Genomic DNA, 9,477 nt, shown 5'->3' with positions numbered 1-9,477 from the left:
TTTTCACTCCTCTAAATTGTATTCACACTGATTTTTTTTCCCCCAAATACAAAGCATTTCTTTTTTATAGAAATTCCAAATCTGGTCTTATGCTAATTTTTCACAATAATAGGTAAGTTTCAGATATGAACACCAGACTGTTAACTATCATTACAGCTTTTATCCTTTTATTTTAGGAGTAGTTCAATATTTTATTTTTTATTTATTAAAAAAAATTTGTTTGGAGTTCCCATCATGGAGCTGCAGAAATGAATCTGACTAGTATCCATAAGGGCACAGGTTCAATCCCTGGCCTCTCTTAGTGCGTTAAGGATCCAGTGTGGCCGTGAGCTGAGGTGTGGGTCACAGACATGGCTCAGATACCTCGTTGCTGTTGCTGTGGTGCAGGCCAGCAGCTACAGCTCTGATTCCACCCCTAACCTGGAAACCTCCATATACCATGGGTGTGGCCCTAAAAAACAAACTAAAAAAAATGTTTTGGCTGTGCCCATAGCATGTGGAGGTTCCCAGTCCAGGGATCAAACCTGCGCCACAGCAGTGACCCAAGCCACTGCAGTGACAACACCAGATCCTTGACTTGCTGTACCGCAAAGGAACTCCAAGATTTTTATTTTTTTAATTTTTAAAAAATTTTTATTTTTATTTTTTGTCTTTTAGGGCCACACCCGTGGCATATGGAGTTCTCAGGCTAGGGGTCTAATTGGAGCTGTAGCCGCCGGCCTATGCCAGAGCCACGGCAACGCCGGATCCTTAACCCACTAAACGAGGCCAGGGATTGAACCCCCAACCTCATGGTTCCTAGTCGGATTTGTTTCTGCTGTGCCACTACGGGAACTCCCAAGATTTTTCTTTTTTTAAAAAGTTTTCTTTAACTTTTTACTCTGTGATCAGGAATCAGTTATGGTTTCTACTGCATAAACAAAGTATTAATCCCAACGTGCATTTAATAAATATGGAAACACCTTATTATGTATCCTGGGTACTGTTGTAAGTCCTAGAGATACACCAGTATGTAAACAAAGTCCCTGTTCTCGTGGCACTTATAGGAGTGAAAAAGTCAGAAGACAAACAGTATATTAATTAAGTTCCTGGCAGGGACAAGTGTGATGAAAAATGATAAAGCAGAGTGAACAGTAAACAATGATCAGGAGGGAGAGAAGATTTTAGAGAGTGTGGTCAGGAAATGTGCCTGTCTGCCACCTGAGCCCTAAATGAAGAGAGAAAGAAAGTCATGGATTCTCCAGGGGGCACATGATCCAGGTAGAGAGGAAGGTAAATGCAAAAGTCCTCAGGCAGAAGGAAAGTGGGGCTAGGATGGATTAAGTTTAGCAGAGAATAGGAGGAGAAAGAACTGGACCAGGTCAGAGAGAGCCTCGGAAGCTATGGGTAGGGGTTTGAATTTTATCCTTAGTGTTATTGGAGAGTTTTCCGAAGGGATAATGTGATCTGGTTAGGCTTTAAAATGGCATCTTGTTCTACTAAGAAAAATGAATTAGAGCAGAAGGCAAAGGAGAAATCAAGACTTGTTAGGAAGTGACTTTAATTGTCTGGGGTGACCCTGGCCTTGCTCAGTGGATTAAGGATCCGGCGTTGCCGTGAGCTGTGGTGTAGGTTGCAGGCGTGACTCAGATCTGTCATTGCTGTGGCTCTGGCGTAGGCCGGCGGCTACAGCTCCGATCAGACCCCTAGCCTGGGAACCTCCATATGCCAAGGGATCGGCTCAAGAAAAGGCAAAAGACAAAAAAAAAAAAATTTGTATGGGGTGAGCAGTGATGACTCGAGCTAGAGTGATGGCTTTCCTCCAGCCATCCACAGCATGCTGGCCTGACCTCCACCACAGAACTCATCACTGTAAGGACAGCATTGTCTCTCTCTCTCTCTTTTTTTTTTTCCTGCATTGTTCTTCTCTGTAACCTTGGAAACAGATCGGAGGGATTGGCAATGGGATGTAGAGAAGAGAGTAGTTTAGAAAAGCATTTTGAAGGAAAAAAATGATAGAGATAAGGTTGCTGTAACAGACTTCATTAACTGGGGACCCATGGAAATCTGTGAGCTCTTATGCAAAATGTATACATATGGACATCTTTGGTAGAGATGACTTGTAGGTATTTGTCAGATTCTCAAAGGACCCTGAAACTTTTTTTTCAAAAACAGCTTTATTGAAGTGTAGTTGATTCACAAGGTCGTGATAATTTCTGCTGTACAACAAAGTAATCCAGTTATACATGTACACAATCCATTCTCTTTCAGTTTTTTTTTTTTTTTTTGTCTTTTGTCTTTTCAGGGCTGCACCCACGGCATATGGAGGTTCCTAGGCTAGGGGTCCAATCGGAGCTGTAGCCACCAGCCTACACCAGAACCACAGCAACTCGGGATCTGAGCCGCATCTGCGACCTACACCACAGCTCACGGCAACAGCGGATCCTTAACCCACTGAGCGAGGCCAGGGATCGAACCCTCAACCTCATGGTTCCTAGTCAGATTCCTTAACCACTGAGCTACGACAGGAGCTCTTCTTTCAGGTTCTTTTTCTAGATTATCACAGAATATTGGGTAGAGTTCTCTGTGCTCTACAGCAGGATCCCATTGGCCAGTCATTCCATATACCTCACTGTGCATGTGCCAATCCCAAGCCCCCATTCCATCCCTCCTCCCACACCACCCGTCCCCTTTGGTAACCATAAGTCTGTTTCTGTTCTGCACATAATTCATTTTATCCTTTTTTTCCATTCCGCATATAGGTGATAACATATGAAAGACAAGCATCATATGTTATCACCTATATGTGGAATCTAAAAAAGAGAGCCCGAAATTTTTTTTTTTGTCTTTTTGCCTTTTCTAGGGCCACTCCCACGGCATATGGAGGTTCCCAGGCTAGGGGTCGAATCAGAGCTAGAGCTGCCGGCCTACGCCACAGCCACAGCAACTCAGGATCCAAGCCACATCTTCGACCTACACCACAGCTCACAGCAACGCTGGATCCTTAACCCACTGAGCAAGGCCAGGGGCCGAACCTGCAACCTCATGGTTCCTAGTCAGATTCGTTAACCACTGCACCACGACGGGAACTCCGAGCCTGAAACTCTTAAAGAAAACAAAACTGTGGTGCATTGGGTTAAGAATCTCACGCAGTGGCTCTGTTCCCTGCAGAAGCACAGTTTGATCTCTGACAGGGCACAATGGGTTAAAAGGATCTGGCACTGGAGTTCCTGTTGTGGCGCAGCGGAAATGAATCCGACTAGGAACCATGAGGTTGCAGGTTCAGTCCCTGGCCTCACTTAGTGGGTTAAGGATCTGGCCTTGCTGAGAGCTGTGGGGTAGGTCACAGATGTGGTTTGGATCCTGTGTTGCTGTGGCTGTGGTATAGACCAGCAGCTACAGCTACCTTTCAACCCTAGCTTGGAAACCTCCACAGGCCACAGGTGCAGACCAAAAAAGACCAAAAAAAAAAAAAAAAAGGATCTGACATTGCCACAGCTGCAACTTGGATTGCAAGAAAAAGAAAACAAAATAGTTAAGCATCATTTAGTAATTGTAAAAGTATTTCCATTTATAGGATTGTATTCTAGATGGTAGTGTCAGATATTTGGTATTACTTGGCACCATCTCCAACTTTTTAGACAATTACAATTATTTTTATTTTATAATTTCTTATGGCCATTTGATGGTATCTGTGTAGAGTGCAGGTAATTAAAAAATATTAGTCAAGTGAAATTGAATATGAGAATTCCTTAGTTATTTAGAGCACTGTTCCTCATGGTTTTCTAAAAAATATTTCCTTAATATATAAGACAAAGGGTAATACAGATATTGCACATGTGGAAAAATACAGGTAGGAAATTATGAAAATCTTAGCCTCCCTAATAATGAAGAAATTCAAACTAAAACATGATGAGATTCGACTGTATTTGTTAAGTTAGCAAAACTAGCCCAGTGGTTCTTTTTTTAAGCATTGGCAGGATTAGGGACTAAGACATTTTTCCTGGCTTTGTAAACTGGCCAGTCCTAGAGAGCAACCTGGGATGGATAAAGCGATCAGAAAGCTGCTAATGATGTTTGATCCAATAAGCAACAGTCTCCATAATGGGATCATTATGAACAAAAGAATATGTTCATAGCTGATTATGATGCTGGTATTACTCACCATAGTGAAAATGAAGTAGTAAGCTAAATATCTACCAATAGAGAACTGGCTAAGTATTCTGTATTTAATGGCTACTGGCATGCGTGTGATACTTAGAGCTAGCAGAAGTTAGGTATGTGGAACTTTTTTTTTTTTTGTCTTTTTACCTTTTCTAGGGCCGCTCCTACGGCATATGGAGGGTCTCAGGCTAGGGATCTAATCTGAGCTGTAGCTGCCAGCCTACACCAGAGACACAGCAACACGGGATCCCAGCTGCGTCTGCAACCTACATCACAGCTCACGGCAATGCCGGATCCTTAACCCACTGAGCAAGGCCAGGGATCGAACCCACAACCTCATGGTTCCTAATCAGATTCGTTAACCACTGCACCACGACAGGAACTCCTATGGAATTATTTATATAAAATAATAGTGAAGGGAGTTCCCATCATGGCTCAGGGGAAACGAATCTGACTAGTATCCATGAGGACACAGGTTCTATCCCTGGCCTTGCTCAGTGGGTTAAGGATCTGGTGTTGCCGTGAGCGGTGGTGTAGGTCACAGACGCAGCTCAGATCTGGCGCGCCTGTGGCTGTGATGCAGGCCAGCAGCTACAGCTCTCATTCACCCCCTAGCCTGGGAACTTCCATGTGCTGGGGGTGCTTCCCTAAAAAGACAAAAAAAAAATTAAAATAATAAAATAATGAAATAAAATAACAGTGAAAAGAGCTAAACACAGATGTAGACCAATTACAATAGGGTAAAACACTTTCATACACTGCTAAAAATCCGAAGACATAGTTCAGTGATATAAATAATTGATATTGCAGGGTTTTTTTTTTGGAGGGGGTCTATTTTTTTGTTTTAAAATGGATATCAGATGTCCGAGGTCACATTCACACAGAGAGGATCTCTCTGTCTTTTTTTTTAATGTAATGATTTTTATTTTGTTCCATTACAGAGAGGATCTCTTGAGGACGGGGTGGAATATAACATTATAGTTAAGGGTCTTTGGAGCCAGGCAGATTTCACTGAAGCCTTGTTTACCCTAATTGTTTTATACTCTTAAACAAAAATGTATTTGTTTATTTATTGCCTCTGGGTCTCATATGCAAAATGAGGATCATAATATTACCTTCTTCATAAACTTGCAAGCAATAAGAGAGATTAATGCAAAAAGAGAGAGAGACAGAGAAAGATTAATGCAAAGTATTTGGTAAATAGCAAGGGCTCAATATGTTTTAACTAGCATTATTATTGTATGCTTTGATCAATAATGTACATATTAATTACTATGTGTGAGGCTCTTTTCCAAGAGTTTATAAATAGCATATCTCCCTGACTAGTTTGTATGAAGCAGGGACTCTATTTTATAATTATCTGTGTCTTCCATCTGTCGTACCTAGCAAGGTAACTTGCACATAGTTCGTAATAAAAATCTAATAGATTAATGCAAATGTGTTGTTCTTTTCCTGAGAATGAACAATCTCCACCAATCTTATATTTCCATATGAAGGTTTTTTCTCCTAAAGACCACTCACCTTATCAGATTGTATACTGGTTACTGTCCTGTTGTTGTTTGTTGAAATCCTATCCTTATTTTACCCCCAAAGAATGCAAGACCAGCTGGCCTCAGCAGCAGGGAATACGGTTGGAACATGAGACTCAGAGTCACCAGCTCCAGTCTCAGTGTCGACTGTGTCCCCTTATGAACAGTGTGACCCTGGGCCAATCCTCAATTCCTTTTGTCTCAGAGTCTCCATATGTCAGTTGAGAAGATTTCATATCATAGTTCTCAAGCATTTAAAAGAAGGCTTCCAGAAATCAGCATTACAAATAGACATGCAAACACTTATTCTTGGAGCTCCCGTCATGCTGCAGCAGAAACGAATCCAACTAGGAACCAACCACTTATTCTTTTTTACAAATGATTATTGGGGAAGAAAATTATAGAAGGGCAGAGGAAGAAAAGCTCATACAGTGACCTAGTTTTTCCTGCTGTAATGGGTGTCTCTCTTCATTTGCTGGAAAATTCCGATCAAGGAAAACATGATGCGGACAAACCACAGCAAATCAAATCACTAGTTCTGTACATTTCCATGTAACAAAGCATAAACCAGGGCAGCATCTGAAGCAAGGAAGTTCCCAAGCTAGGGGGTGAGCTACAGATGCTGGCCTACGCCAAAGCCATAGAAATGTGGGAGATCCTAGCCTCATCTGCAACCTACACCTCAGCTCACGGCAATGCCAGATCCTTAACCCACTGAGCGAGGCCGGGTTCGAACCCTCATCCTCATGGATACTAGTCAGATTTGTTAACACTGAGCCACGATGGGAACTCCCAGAAAAATATTTTAAACATGGGAAAATTTTTCACAATACAATATTGAGTAGAAATTCTGTAGGAAATGACCCACATAGTATAATCTCTATTATCTATATGTATACATATACCCTCAGAGAAGATACTGGAAATATATACAGATGTTAACAGAGACTGCCTCTGAGTTATGAGATGTTTTGCATTCTATGTTTTTATCTTTCTTTTTTTGGTATGCTCCTACACACTTTTTAAATCAGAAATAAAATTAGGGAGTTCCCGTGGTGGCTCAGCAGAAATGAATCTGACTAGCATCCATGAGGATGAAGGTTTGATCCCCAGCCTCCCTCAGTGGGTTAAGGATCCAGTGTTGCTGTGAGCTGTGGTGTAGGTTGCAGACACAGCTTGAATCTGCCATTGCTGTGGCAGTGGCGTAGGCTGGTGGCTACAGCTCCGATTCGACCCCTAGCCTGGAAATCTCCTTATGCCTTGGGTGCGGCCCTAAAAAGACCAAAAAAAAAAAAGAAGAAGTCAAGGTACTTGTGTTTAAATATGAAACTGTTGACAGTTTTCATTTAACAGGCAACAGATTTGACTAGTAGTAAAATAAGCATGTGATAAGGCAAATGAAAACTCCTGTCTTGCAGAGACCTGAAAGAAATTGGGGGGAAAAGGTAGTGAAGAGTGACAGAGTCAACATTTGACGAGATCTCATCGTTTTACCTCTAAGACTAGTTTATGACTGTTAGACCTGAAATAAGCCTTAGGGATTAACTAGACCTAACTCTCCAATTTATTTAACAAATGAGGAAACTGAGTTCAGGGAAGTAAAGTGATTCCCCAAGTTCCAGAAGCAAGATAGTAGCAGGTCAGAGTTCCCATCGTGGCGCAGCAGAAACGAATCTGACTAGGAACCATGATGTTGCAGGTTCGATCCCTGGCCTCGGTCAATGGGTTAAGGATCTGGCATTGCCATGAGCTGTGGTGTAGGTCCCAGATATGGATGTATTGCTGTGGCTGTGGTATAGGCTGGCAGCTACAGCTCCGATTCGACCCCTAGCCTGGGAACCTCTATATGCTTCAGATGCGGCCCTAAAAAGAAAAAAAAAAAAAAAAAAGAGAAGCAGGTCTAGTAAGATACTCTAAGCTTTCTAGACTTTAGGCCATCCTTTTTTTTTGTTCCATAACCTCCATAGCTACCCAGTTTTGGCTTTGTCTCCTGTGTACACATTTGGATAAGTCTGGGAGAGTCTGTCTTATGCAGCCTAGTTATAGATGGGCTATTCTTTTTTTAGGGCCTTACCTGCAGCATGTGTAAATTCCCAAGCTAGGGGTCGAATTGGAGCTGCAGCTGCAGCTGCCAGCCTACACTACAGCCACAGCAACACTGGATCCGAGCCGCATTTGTTACTTACACAGCATTTTGTGGCAACACTGGATCCTTAACCTACTGAGCGAGGCCAGGGATCGAACCTACATCCTCAAGGACACTATGTCGGATTCTTAACCTGCTAAGCCACAACAGTAACTGCTAGATGGGCTATTCTACTCCCATGTGAGGGAACTTTGGAAGAGTCAGTTATTCCTAGGACAGGTGGGGGCTTCTGATGATCTGAAGTGAGAATCCAAAACCCAAGCTCTGACCTGGTGTCTGTCTGAAGCCCCTTCTTTGGTGGCAAAGATGACCTTGGGACAAGCTGGACTTAGAATATGTGCAATTCTCAGGAAAAGTTCTAGGGATTTATTCTAACTTGGATCATTTCCCCTTTTCCATCAGTTGTCATGGCAATGTGCCTGTACTATCTCAAAGTCAGTCTGACTATTGCTAGCAAAAGGCCTTATATCCTGGCTTACTTATGATGTACTCAATGGGAAAGTGCAGCAAAAGCTTGAATGGCATTTTTTATTGACAAATGGATACCGAACGAGCACTTGTAATGGACTCAGCATCGTGGTAGGCACTAGAAAACCTCAGAAGAACTAGCGGACACTTCCCGGTTCTCAAGTGGCGAGGACATTGGGCCGAGTTCATTATCCTCAGGCCGGCGACGTCTCTGGGCCTGTGTCACATATTGAAAGTCAAGGTGATATTACCGTAAAATATGTTTTTAAGGAGCTAAAGGCTAAATTGTAGAGACACAATGAACACACATAGAGTTCCCATTGTGGCTCTGTGGTAATGAAGCCAACTAGTATCCATGAGGAGGAGGAAGATTCAGTCCCCGGCCTCGATCAGTGGGTTAAAGGATCCAGCGTCGTGGTGAGCTATGGTGTAGGTTGCAAATGCGGCTCAGATCCCACGTTGCTGTGGCTGTGGTGTAGGCTGGCAGCTGCAGCTCTGATTTGACCAGTAGCCTGGGAACCTCCACATGCTGTGAATGCAGCCCTAAAAAGACTGGAAAAAAAAAAAAAAAGAAGAAGGTGAACACACAGGACAGAGAGAACATATAAAACAGCATGGATGACATGCCCAATTGCCTAACTGGTAAGAGAAAGGTCAGCTAGGATTTACTTAGGTCAGATCAGTGTCCATAGAAAGGCAGATCTTTTTGATTTTTTTTTTTTTTGGTCTTTTGTCTTTTTTGGGGGGGTGGGGGTGCCTGTGGCATATATAGGTTCCCAGGCTAGGGGCTGAATTGGAACTGTAGCTGCTGGCCTACATCACAGCCAGAGCAATGCAGGATCTGAGCTGAGTCTGTGACCTACACCACAGCTCATGGCTGGATCCTTAACCCACTGAGCAGGGCCAGGGATTGAACCCCCATCCTCATGTATACTAGTCAGGTTCATTAACCACTGAGTGACAATGGGAACTCTGATCTTTTCCATTTTAGACAGAATTTGTGGCTGATTTGGATTAGAGGAACAATATTGCAGGTCTCGTGATTTTTGAGCAAGGCGCATACATTCTCATGGTTAGCAATACATAATAGCTCTGGCAGTTCATGATGAATGCTGCAGTCTTAAAGAGGAATTTATTTTAGGGAACTTAGTGTTTGGAAATTCCCCCAGCAAACAGATCTCTCCAGAGCAG

Source organism: Phacochoerus africanus, chromosome 15 (assembly GCF_016906955.1).
Source record: "Phacochoerus africanus isolate WHEZ1 chromosome 15, ROS_Pafr_v1, whole genome shotgun sequence".
Taxonomy (NCBI): Eukaryota; Metazoa; Chordata; class Mammalia; order Artiodactyla; family Suidae; genus Phacochoerus; species Phacochoerus africanus.
This window is presented reverse-complemented; position numbering follows the sequence as displayed.